The 12,941-nt window shown below is 40.5% G+C and overlaps 1 protein-coding gene across 5 annotated transcripts in view; it reads left to right on the top strand.

Annotated features, from left to right (window-relative positions):
- The window catches only part of SOX5 (SRY-box transcription factor 5), a 722,135-nt gene that overhangs the window by 183,270 nt on the left and 525,924 nt on the right, over window positions 1-12,941 (top strand). Inside the window, exon 1 of one of the 5 annotated variants that reach the window (XM_075114246.1) lies at window positions 10,993-11,059. The exons of the other annotated variants lie outside the window; for them this stretch is intronic. The gene's annotated coding sequence lies outside the window, so the exon portion shown is untranslated. Of the gene's footprint in view, window positions 1-10,992; window positions 11,060-12,941 lie in introns of those variants that run through there. 5 annotated transcript variants of the gene reach the window in all.

Raw genomic sequence — 12,941 nt, 5'->3', positions numbered from 1 at the left:
TGACTTCAGAGATTTGGACCCTGCCCTATGGTAATATTCAGATATATTCTTAATGCTATTGGTTATGCTACTGTTCACTCTGATAATCATCATAATTTATAGATTCATCGCACTTGCCTATAATTAAACTATATTTTCAGAAGTGTAATGATAATTGGTTTTCTCAGTCAAGACAACTGCTGACATCAGTGCAAGAGTAACAGCACAGAGTGAGGATCCTTGAAGTCAGATAACGCATAAGTTAGGAGCTAAATTTAAAAAAAGTCTGAACTATGTCAAGTGCAGTGGTACCCAGAACCCTGTGGGAAGCATGGAGGGAGTGGATTGCCTTAAAGAGGAGCTGCAAGAGGGACCTGCTGAGCAGGGAGCAATCTGCAGCAAATTAATGCTGAGGGTGTGAGGTGTTACTGTCCCTCAGTTGGGTGCTGTTCTCTTTTTTTTGGGGGGACACCCCATGATTCGCTGTGATAGAAAGAAAGATAGAAGCAGCACCAGGGTTTAATGGAAATAATGATATTTCAAGAATGGTGTGCTACATAGTGGGTTTTTTTCCCCCAGATTACAGCTTAAACACCCAAAGGACAGCAGCTAAGCATATTGTGAAAGTATGTGGGTGCTGGGGGTCACTGCCTCTTGCAGAAGCCAGATGCAATCCATCAGCTGCTTAGTGGTGCTTTGCTTTTTGTGTGACGGTGGTTTGCACCGAGTCATGGCTCTGTGGCTCCTGGCGGGAGGGGGCCTGCTTGTCCCTTCTCAGGGCTCTGGGCTGGGCCTCTGGACAACTGTTCGAAGGGATTCAGATAGATTTGCTTAAAGGATGCTGTTACTTTGCTGGAAGTGAACATTTTGCAGTATTTTTCAGTCACTTGAGAAAGTAGTTCAGGATTTGGATGTTGTATTGTGCTTGTTCTGGTCCTGTTTCTTTTTCATGAACTGTCCAGATTGCTTGCGTGAGTGGACTGTGGGCAGAATTATGGCCTTGGTACTGATTGCTGCTGCTTTTGTGAGGAAACAGGTACCACCAGATCTTCCTTCTCCTACTGGAACCATCAAATTTAGGGGACAGTAAATCACATTGTCAGAAATGCAGTAAGCATCAACTTCAGCAGGAAAGAAAAGCAGGGAAGAACTCAAAATATGTGAGTCAGGATTACTCCTTCTTGGGTTTGCTGTGACGAAGCAGCTTTGTGCCACCCATAAAGACTAAAAATTCAGTGTAAAGGCATTGCTAAATGGTGAGGTACTCTGCTTGTCAGGCAACTGGAAGAAGAGCGGAATGACTGAAGTAGGTTGTTTTACATTAAGGGAAATATATTGAAACTAATGCTGTAATAACTGCTTAACAAATACCTTTTTAAATAGAGATTTCATTACCAAGGGGTAAAACAGCTGTTGCATTTTCTATGCTTTATATATGAAGAAATCTGTGTCCTGTACCAGTTTTACCACTGGCACGATAAGCATCTCAGGCTGTATTACATCTATGATGTTGCCACATCACCCAAAGTATAGTTGAACATTTGGCATGCTTATTTTGTAATAATAAGTAAGACACTCTTCCCTGCCCTTTTTGATATATGTGTAGATATAAAATGTAATAAAATAAGGTTCATGTAGACAAATACTGTATTTTTAGGGGTAGACCAGATATAAAAGAGGATTAAACATTCATATACATTGTGTTAGATTCAGATTTCTAATGTGTGTGTTTTGTGGTGTATGCCAGCCACTAGCTGTGTAGAGTCAGAAGAACGTTTCCTGTATGATAGGCCATGACATGACTGCAGTACACCTGATATCTTACACTTCTGAGCTGTTGGGTTCTGGCTGCTGTTAGGATACTGGACTAGGAGCCACTTGGTCTAGTGAGCATAGCACATCTCTAATTTTTCTTTTAATTTCCTCAATAACAATATTGTTTCATGAGTTCCCATAGAAATCTTTATTAGCATTAGTTACCAAAGGTATAACAGTATTATCACTAGCTGATTTTTTTTTATCCTGGTTTTCCTTTTTTTTGTCTCTGCATCTGTTTGCGATCAATCTCATACTAAAATACAAACAGTGATAACATCAAGTCCGTTCACACTTGCTTGTTTGGATGTGCCAAATATGCACTGAGGAACAGTGCTTGTACAAGTGTGTTTCTTGTATTGTCTCATTAGGTAGCATCTGGACTGACATGAACTTCAGTCTCCAGATGCTAATCATTTGCTTTTAAAAGAAAGATGGATATTATAGACTGAGAAAATAAAATCTCTCATGAGAGAGACGGTGGCATCCAGGCATGTTAAGTCTGACTGTAAACATCTAATCTGAGCTCCTAATTCTCTGGCTTTTTTTGAAAACTACCACTAACTCTTTATAAAATACAAAGCCTACAAATGGTAGGTTTGTAATAGCAGTGGTTATTTAGCTTCCAGATAGTAACCTGCTACAGTTTACAGGCAGTTCTCAAGATGTCCTTGCCTTCTGATTATGTCCACTGTTAAGTGTACAGAGGTACCAGCTAGGCTGCATTTTTCACTCTTCCCTGGGTAGGCTAAGACAGCAGTGTGCATTAATGAGAAATGATGTGATAGGGAGGGAAAGTGATAGAGAAATATCTTCACTAAAAATGCTGAGGGGCTAGTTCTGTGTATTGGGGCACAGTTATTGGAGGAGTGCTAGCCTGACTCCAGCTTGCATTTCCCAGCTTCTAGTCCTTACCACTTGAGATGTTTCTCAAAACTTGACTCCTGTGCACTGCCATTTGCCCCTTCCTGAAAAGGAACACAAGCATTATCTGATAACATGTTTGGTCTTAGACGATGCACGTGCTTCCATGGCAATATTTTGCCTTCACTGATACGGTATATGTATCTCTGCTACAGAGAAGTACAGTGCAAAACCAGAAGGGGGTAAACTTGCTTGGTTAAACCAGCATCTTGAATCTTCATGATGTGGTCAAAATATAGATGAGGTTAAGAACAAAGCTCAGAACCTTTCACTTAAACATACACTACTCTATTTGGAGCTATTCAGGAACAGAAGAAAAGGCATCAATGTTAAAACTGATTAATATGTTAACTAATGCAACCCAGGGGCAAGTGTATGTTGTGAGTCCAACCCTCTGTGCTGATCAGGGAAGATCTGAGCCTCCAGGCAAGGGAGTTTCTGCTCTTTGCTTTAAGCTGTAGCTGCTCGTGTTTTCAGTTTGAGATCCCTGGTCCAGTCCCCAGTGTGTTAGCCAAGAGAGCAGCTGTCATACTAACGTGAGGCAAGAACAGTCTCTCCTGCAATGTTTCTGCTGGAAACAGAGAATATTTAAAATCTCATGAGAGAGCTTGTCCTGATAAGCTCTTCTCTGTTAAAAAGATGTGATGGTCGAGTGAGCCGTGGGAATGGATGGGCAGCTTTCTGCAGGAAGTCTTAGAAAAGAAAACATCCATGCCCAGCAGTGAATTTGAGTTTCTAAGCAAAGTGGTGCTCACATAAGACCTGAATTGCTCAGAAGAACAGAACCAGGCCCTTAAAAAAAAAAAAAAGAAGTACTAAGACTGTGTAATGAGAAAATATCAGGAAATGGCCATAGTGGCGATAAATCTTTGAGTGCAGCCACTAGTAATCAGGAGGTGTGCTGCCATTAAGTGCCCAAAGGCTTTAATCCTGGCCAGTGTTGCTGCTGGACCACTATTTCTCTGGGGATAATCTTCCAGGAGGACCAGCTTTCCCAAGCGGTGACCTGGTCCCGACGGTTAGATCAGCCATTGCAGACTGAGTTGTAATAACTTTTATTTGGACCAAATGCTGAGGTGTGTTGGGTTGTTTTTTTTTTTTGGTGTGTGTGTAAGATGGGGTTGGTTGTTCTTCTGGTTTTTTTGTGTGTGGTGTGGGTGTTTTGGTGTTTTTGTTGTGTGTTTCTTTTTGGTTTTTTTTTTTAAAAAGCATGCCTTACTCTATGGCTGTATATTTGCTACAGCTGGGATGAATTGGTGGCTTCTGGATGCCTCACTGGGGAGCAGAAGTGGAGGCACTAATCTGTACAAATTCAGTGGAAGCAGAAGCTGGTTGCGCATAACAGGTTCAGGTACTCCAGGCAGTGCGGAGACAAGTCTGCGTGTCTGGGTATGCAGTCATCTGGCTGTACTCGTTTCCTGAGACTTTTTTCCCCCAAAGTTGCTAATCCAGGGTGACAGATAAGGACAAGTACATATTCTTTACCACTGACCTACCTTTCCTGTCAGCAGAGCAAAAGACAGGCAAGAAGTTGTATGCAAGGAGATTCTCCCTAGTGCAGGATATTTCCCCCACTATTAGTTCTTCTGTAATTAATAAAGGGTAATGTTAAAAATGGTAACATTTTTGGATAGGTGCCATGCTTTCAGGTTAATTTAAGAATATTTTTTCATTATGAGGAAAGATTAAATTTCTTAGAGATTTGCTGAATTCAGAGGAGCCTTGTCTTGTGACTGCCTTTCCTTTAAAGGCACAGTAAGTTCAGTATGCAAAATATCGTGGGAAAGCTGGCTTTCATCTGTTGACACTGTTTAACATTCAGGTTTTATGATAGTTTCTTGTGTGTAAACACAATAGGCGGTTTATAAATTGGATTGTTTGCAGAGTAATAGAAGACGTAAATTGTTCCTACTGGTTACATTATATAAAATATATAACCACCTGCTGAATTTGTAGCAGAGAGGCCTGTCATACTATCTTTTACATGCTGTGGGCTAGGTGCATCATTTATGTAACTTCATTTACTCCACCAGCTTACTTTGGGAAATATTATTGCATGTAGTGGCTATGAAAGGGAATACCTATACTTTGCAGTACCAAAGGCTGGAATGGAAGTTTTCCAGAAGCCTTGAGATCTGCATGTGATTTGCATAAAAATATAGCATGTTAGCATGTTTTTTCATCTCAGATAAATGTATGCTAATAAGGTATGTATTAACTAGATGGATGTATACTAATATTTGTTTCATCAATAGTCATTCTGTGACTTGTGCTTTCTATCCAGTGTGCCAGCATTTGTAACCACCATGGAACGTTTAATTCAGAATTGTTTTGTGGGGGTGGGAGTGGTGGGGTTATGTGTTTTTTTTTTTTTTTCCCTCAGATATTCTAAAAAGTAAATAGCAAATATGTATTTGACTGACCAAGAAAAATCTGATCTGCAGCATTCCACTGTGCATGAGGATCACATTAGTAAAAAGATGATTAGGATGTAGCTGACACCAGTATCTGAAAGAATCTCTTTCCTGTAGTACAAACCAGAAATGGCATTATCTGCCCTTTCTAAAGGGCATTTTATCACTATCCCCGTGTTTCAAATCCTGGCTGAAGAGGGGATCAGCAAACAGTAATCAGCAGACTTGGATTCCAGGGAATGGGCAAAGTGTCTAATGACTAAATGCAATGATTAGTGCAGGTAGGATCAAGACAGGACTGTAATCCCCAGAACACCCAATATAACTTTTTTCTTTCCAAAGCTAGTTAATACCTTGCCCTTTTAATTATCCAAGCATCAGCGGGAAGTGCCATCTTCTACCTGGTTCTCATTACTCCATCAGGTGCATTAATTTAAATACTTCTGAACATGTAAACAGACTTCTGAGCAAGAGGCTGATTTATTTTTTATACACATTTTTATATCTCTCTGGATTTTTATATATTTTATAACCAGTTCTAAAGCATGCTGCTCTCCTTAGCGGCACAGCATGCAGAGCTGGGGTCTGCTCAGGATGTCCAGGATGGATTTGGCAGCTCTTGTGACACTGGGACTGACAGCCCTGCCCCAGGTGGCAGATCCCTAGAGGCACCAACCCACAACTGGATCCCCATCACCGTCTGCTGTGATCTCTGAGATCTGGTGGAGAAAACTCGGTGGCTTCACCTGGAAGAAGGTTTGTTTTTTCCCTCCACCCAAAACTTTTATCATGTGAAGGAAGAAGGAAGGAGCTGTCTGGTCCCACCTTACTTTTTCCAATCCTTACCAGCAATTTGAGCAGCCTTGGATAAAAAGAAGTCGAAGGAAAAGAGTAGAGAAGCAGCAGGGTACGCCATGAAAGGAGGGAGTAAAAGCAGTTGAGAGAAGTCCTAGAGTAATATGTGAAAGAAATAGGTATGCTTCTTGAGTTCATGCAGCTTCAGAGACTCTGTTGTCTAAGACTTACCTTACCTTTGAGAGCCAATTTTTTTAATTTTTGTTTTTTCACCCCCCCCAACCTGTATGGGTTCTGTTCTCCCAGCTCTTTTGCGGGTGGTGGAATTTGTGATTAAATACTGTGAATTGTTGGTGTTAGCTGCAAAAAGTAATTTTTATTTCAACAGGGATTGTGAAGCCCTGTTTCATTTTACTTACCATTCTAATTGATTCAAAATTCATTTGGGATGATAATATAAGCAGAGCATTTTTGCAGGAGTGAGAGAATACTGACCTCTTCTGCATTACTGGCTCTGAGGAATGTTTTTTTTTTTCTGAATTTAGTATTTGATTTGTCAAACTGACTTGTCACTGTGAAGTTTACTTGTAGCTCTTCCTAATCAAACCTTACATAAATAGCTATCATGGTTTTAGTTATTTTTGATGACCTGTTCTTTGTTCTTATTGATGTCAAGGTAAAACTGAAAAAGAAAAGAAAAATGGAGCTTTCCTAAAAGGCATGAAAAATACAAACATAACAGTTTATTGAGGCTCAAGATTTTGACACCTCGTGGAAGGTGTAGTCTATCTAGGGATCCCAGCCTTTAAAGGAAATGGAAGGCATGAGGCACAAAAGTGACAGTTTTGCTGAGACACTATGGAAGTGTTTTCAAGTTAAATCATGTTCGACTTTTTGCCATGTGGGGGAGATGGGAAGGGCAATAATTTGTGTCTCTGAGACTTTTTCTTTGTAAAGAACCCCTCATTTCTAGTGTGCAGGGAAATACCTGGCTGGTTTTTTTCTCAAACATCCTTACCCAAACAGTAGTTTTAAGTAGGAGCTTGCTTTGCAAGTGATGGGTGCTGGTACACTTGGGGAGGAGGACCACTGCTTCGTGCTTATCTTGACTGATGAAGATAGCTGTTAATCACATCATGTTTCAGGTTAAAAGGAAGGCATTAGTATAAAGCTGACCTTTGTATGGAATAAAGAAGTGCTGCTTTTTAATAGATGCCCTTTTTGATAAGGTGGCATTTTTTTCCAGACAATAGTTATATTTTAATAGTTACTTCACCTGTGGAGGGATTGGAATAAGCTAAGACAGCCAGCAAATGGTCTTACCCATTCTACGTGTGCCTTTTTTTGCAATCCTCTGCATGCTGACATAGATGTAGTCTGAAAGTACTTCCTTGACCACAAGATCAAATGGGGAGAAGTCAGTTTTATGCTTTTTTCTGAGCATGTGCTGTAAAGGTGTTGTGCTTAAGGGGACAACTGCACAAAAGCTTTTGATATTGCAGTGCCTCTTTGGCATTGAGTCATGGTGATAGGTGACCTTGTGGAAGATCACTTGTTATGGTCAGCTGTAATCCCTCTCCCGCTCGTGACACTGCCCTGAGCCATAGCCTACCCTCTGGATGGAAGGGAGCTCCCTGCTACTTTCCACCTTCTTGCATTCACCTTTATTTTACATTTCTGCATTGCCTTTGAAACACAGTGATAGCAATTGTTCATCCTTGAGCTCAGGTTCATTAATTTACAGATGACTGAAGAGCTGCTGTATCTGATTTGTTTGCCTCTGAAGATACCTTCCTAAAATAGGAATGTGAAAAGCCTGTATTTTTCCTTTGTTGTTTACACAATGTCTGGTGTTTTTCTCCAGTTTCATATTTTTCTCTATTTACTGTTCAATATTTACTTGCATTTCCACTTAAGATAATCATAGGTTGGTATCTTGTATGTAAATTGAATTTGAACAGCAGAGGACTTGGTGTCACTTTAGAAGCTATGTGTGCACCTCACACTCTGACGTTTGAAGTTTTCATACCGATGGACATGACATTTGAGAAACCTTGAGCAAAGTGAGTGTCAGGCTAAAATCTAAAGTTGGCAGGCTTTATGGTGTCCTGCAAAAACATGTAAGAATTTAAATATTTTTTTTAATACTTCTTACTACAAGGAGGTGGAAGGATCCTGGTAACCATAATCAGATGCAGTACCTGCTACAGAGGTAATAACCTGAGATGTCTTCAACATGCTGACAGCCAACTGTATTTCTAGGAAAGCAACATGCTTGTATGTGCAAACACAGGCACACACAGAGGAGTTTTTGCACCAACTTTGGAGAGGAAATCCTGCCCTACTAAGGGAAAAGTTTTAATATCCACAGAGAGCAGGAAAGTGGTGCAAAAGTCCTTCAGGGGACCCTCCCTGCAGTATATGTACAGGCCTTGCTTTGTATATGGTGAAGGATCTACTGTCTCGGAAGTCTGGATGATGAAATTTGAAGGTGGCAGCGGGGCATGTAACCTTCTGTAGAACAGTATTGCTAGCCTAAGGCTCGACCTGCATCCCCAGCAGAGACACTGTCATTATTGCTTCACACTCCAAAACTTATGGTTCTTATTTATTTTTGGATGGGTCTGAAGCTTTACAGTGCTGTTTCCAAACCTGCCTGGTGGACCTCTCCCAGTAGCAGAAAAAGTCACATTTGTTATGAGGAAAGGAGCATGAGGTATGTGCAGAGGAATGGTGAGCCACAGGACACCCCTGTGAGTGCTGCTTCACCCACAGTGTGAACGAACCGCTTGGATAAAGGAGATAATTAGAAGTTCAGATGACTGATAACCACGCATTTGTGGCTTCAGGCTTAAGCAAGAGTCCACTGTTTCAAACAAATACTGTCCTATGGTTTACAGATTCTTCATCAGAGGTATTTCCAAGTTTAGTGATAGTAGAAGGCTTTTTTTTTATAAAGTATGGTGCAAAGAGCAAACCTTGGGGGATGACCATGAGTTAGTTCAGGAGTCTAAAATAATATTCTCCTACTGTTCCTGATAAGAAAGGGAAAAAATGCTGAGGAAAATGATCAGTGGTAATTGTTCCTATAAAAGCTATGGAAGGAAATGAAACTCTCTTACTGACATTTCAATGGTGGGTTTTTTTCCATTTTCTATGTATTTTTTTGTTTCATTTGATTTTTAATATTAAAATATATTTTTTTCAGTTGTAGTTTATCTTAATTTTTAAAACTTTTTTTGTCTACTGGGAAAAAGAGTAAGAGGAGCACATTTAGTAAGCAAATAAAGGGAAGAGTAAAACAGCTATTCAGAGCAGGGGGAAATCGGTACTGTGTGATAAATTGAAAAACTTAACCATATGTAGAAATCTTTCATACAATCTGAGGAGTTACACTTGCAAAAACAACCCTATTTTACCCTTTTCCCACCCCTTATTCTTGATATTTTTTTTCTTGTCCAGCAGTAAGGTAGAGACGGAAATGCAAAACCATTGATAGAATAAGAGTCTGCACTAAGAACTGTGGGATGGCAATGTATGTGTCTGAAATGTCAGAAAATTTCAGGGATTAGTAGGTAGCTGAACTGAAAACTCGCCAATACACAATAATCAGTAGCTGATACTTCTGAAAAACATGATGGGATTTGCATTGATCTTAAGTGGGTGGCACCTCCTTTCTCCAGCAGTATGAAATAACGATGGAGGAAAAAGATTGGTGCCCTCTGACAGTGTGTTTGCAGCTCTCTATGATTTCCAATGATAATATTTAAGATGGACTTCCTTTTTATTAGGAAGTTCTGTGTATATTGTTGGTAAAGAGTTAACAGTGGTTTTTGGTTGACTGTCACTTTTATTCACTTGTCTGGAGGAAGTAGTAAGGAACTTGTGTTTCTTCTTGCTTTACTGATATTTTCTTTCATTCATGAAATTCAAAACCTCTAGGTTAAGTAACAGCACATAACAGGGCTGCTGCTATTATTAATATGTCTTTGGAGGATAACGAAAGGAATGGGTGTAACCAGTTGAAATACTGCTCTTGGACAGTCAATATTGGAAGGCAGTAGCAAAGCCCTTACTGTCTCTAGATGAGTAAATGGATTACTTTTCCACTCAGGCCCTGCTAGCTTTTTAGGGTGATTGAATTTGAATCTTTGCTGCTGCTTCATAGTAACTCTTATAAACAGGAAAAAAGCCCCAACCAAACCCATTTAGAGGGAGAGCAAAATCTCAACATCACCACTTATACAGACTTTTCCTTGTGAACATTTTTGTTGTTGTTTTCATCCTACCTCCAATTAAATCTCCGTGACAGTGGATTTACACAGTTACTTCAAAGACTGTTTCTTTGGGTCATGATTAGAGATATCTGAAATAATGAGAAAGTGGGAGGCAAGGAAGAGAGTGAAGTTCTGCAAGGATTTATAACATTGGAGTGTAAAAGAGGGTTCTTTGTTCATTTATTTCAAAGGTCCAAAATGTGCCAACGTACTTCTACTACATTTCCACCCCCTAGCTGAAACCTGAACTAACCTTCCCCATCAGCCAGGGGTTAAAATGTGACAGTATGTTCTGGATTATTGGTATAACAAACAGAAATAGAGCTTTTCAAGAGGGGATGTTGTGTATCTGAGATTTCAGTACCTTGTCTGTCACAACTCCTCAGCCATTTTGGGATGGTGAAGTTGTAAAGTCGGTCCGCTCTGCAATGGATGCTGGCTGTCAGGCATCCCTGGGAGGCTGCAGCCACAGCACTGTGCTACTCTACACAGACCTTGGGAGCTACTGAAATTACAAAAAGACGACTTAGCTCCACTGCAGCCTTATGCCAGCACAGCAGATAAAGTATGAAACGCTTGTGTTTTACTGGTGTGGAAGACAGTCGTAAATGGCAAAGTAGTACAATTATTTAGTTTCATACCAAGCTTTTGCTTCTTTCTGGATGATAGATTGGGCAAAGTTGGCGGATGTGGGACATGTTTATAAGCTTCTGTAATTTTTTTCCCCCCCATTTCCCTGTATTTTTCCCATAGGCTTGTTCACAGCAACACCCACTGGAGGTAATGAGCAGTGACAGTATCATTGCAGCTTTCCCCTGGGGAGCTGAACAACATTGGCTCCTGCAAGCCAACGCTGTAAGCAGTGGGTTTTTTTTATATAAAGGGTGGGATGCCTCTAGTCTCCAGCAGCATGTTTTCTGTCAACCAGGAGAAAATGCTTAAATAAAAAAGTCTAATAAACCTGGTCAAAGCAAAGCTGGGTTTTGGTTTGCTCAGCTGCTGTAATGGGTTATGAGAATGACACAAAGTTTAATGCAATCTAGTTTATTTAATTCCCGAAGTAGTTTCGTCGTAATCCAAGCAAGAAGTGGAGCTGTCATGATAATGTGAGCATGTTTAGTAGAAGAAGCATGAGATTCTGTTTTTAACAGAAACTCAACCCTAGGCATATGAAAATGTGGTATTAAGAGTATAAATATAAGAAGCTCCGGCTAAAGACATGGAAATGGCCCTTGTGTGGCCTTCTGATAGGAAGACAGATCAAGTGAACGTACAAGACCTGAGAGTTCTGTTGCTGTGAGAGCTGGGCTATAATTTAGCGAGCTGACAGGAGGAGTGAAGTATCTCCTCAATATCTGTGTTTGGCAGAGGAGATGAATGCATACATCAGGAAACAATGTTTAAGTGTTTTATTTCCTTATTTCAGCCTGTCAAACTGTCAGCGTAGTTAATGGCCACCAAGAGAGAGTGAGGGGGAGGGAGGGAGGGGAGGAGGAGGATAAATGGAAGGAAACAAAGGTGCTGTGGAGTCTGGAAGAAAGGAAAACTGGGAAAGATTAGCAGGGTGCTGAGGCATAATGGTCCCCTGGACACAAATACTGAAACTCCCTCCATTGGCTCTGAACCTCCTCTCCCCTCAAGCCCTCCAAGGAAATGTGTAGAGAAAATGAATGTCCCAGTATACTGCACATGGTAACTTTATTTTACTATATTAATCTTGCTGCTGTAGTACTTAGGCCCACAGTCAGCAAGGCACTTCAGCAGGACTTTATGTCTTATTTAAGTCTGGTAATTTGCTGAAGTGGGATCCAAATTGAACAAGATGGAATTGGCTTGTCTGGACTTTGAGATCTTGGGGTTCAGGCAATTTCTTTGTTTTGTTTTACAAACTGTCTGTAGCTGGACTTTTTTTCTTTAAACAAACAAGGTTTGAATTGTTACTTTATTAAGTATACAGGGAGATATAAATGTCTCAGGATGTAATTCTTCTTTCTGACACACCCACGCACCTTCCACTAAAATCAGTACAAATGGAATGCTTTTCATAAAAGAAGTATTTTTAAGGCGAAGCCAATATTATGTATTTTCATTGCATGGAAACAGAGTGAGAGTAGAAAAATTTTTTATTACATCAAAGACTGTTTGGTTCAGTAACCACAGAGAGGAGGATAATGCAAACTATTCTTGTACTTCATTCAAAGACGACACTTTGTTTTCATTCCCTTGTTAATCATGTGGGTTGGCAGCAGCAGGATTTATGGTTCTGCCACGGGAGGTGGAGTTGGCTTGCACACACCCGGATGAAGCACTTTCCAAACTGCAGAGCCCAGATAGCGTGTGTCCCAAACTGGGTAAATGATGAAGCTGAAGCTTTCTGGGCTCCGTGGAGGACTTGAGGCTCAGTTGTGTCTTGACTTGAGCAACAAAAAGCCCTCCCCTTTGTGCATCAAGGTAGAGAGTAGAGCCTGTATGGAGACAGGGAGTGGCCGTTGGGATTAAACGTTAGGGTATGTAGTTTTGATTCAGAGGAGAGCTTTGGGTGTTGCTCATTCACGTCAGTAAAGTTAGGGGGCCACAACCTTTCACGTGAAGCCAGTGTCATGTTATCTTATAAGGTATGAATTTGAACTGGCCATGTTAAAAATGGGGTTTCCTTTGGCATAGCATCCTCATAATAATGTTGTGTGCATTCTATCCAAATATACAGTTCTTATTAATTATTCCAGTGAAAGCCACT

This window comes from Phalacrocorax aristotelis, chromosome 1, assembly GCF_949628215.1.
Source record: "Phalacrocorax aristotelis chromosome 1, bGulAri2.1, whole genome shotgun sequence".
In the NCBI taxonomy this organism is placed as follows: Eukaryota; Metazoa; Chordata; class Aves; order Suliformes; family Phalacrocoracidae; genus Phalacrocorax; species Phalacrocorax aristotelis.
The sequence above is the reverse complement of the archived record's forward strand: the minus strand, read 5'-3'. Positions and strand labels throughout refer to the sequence as shown.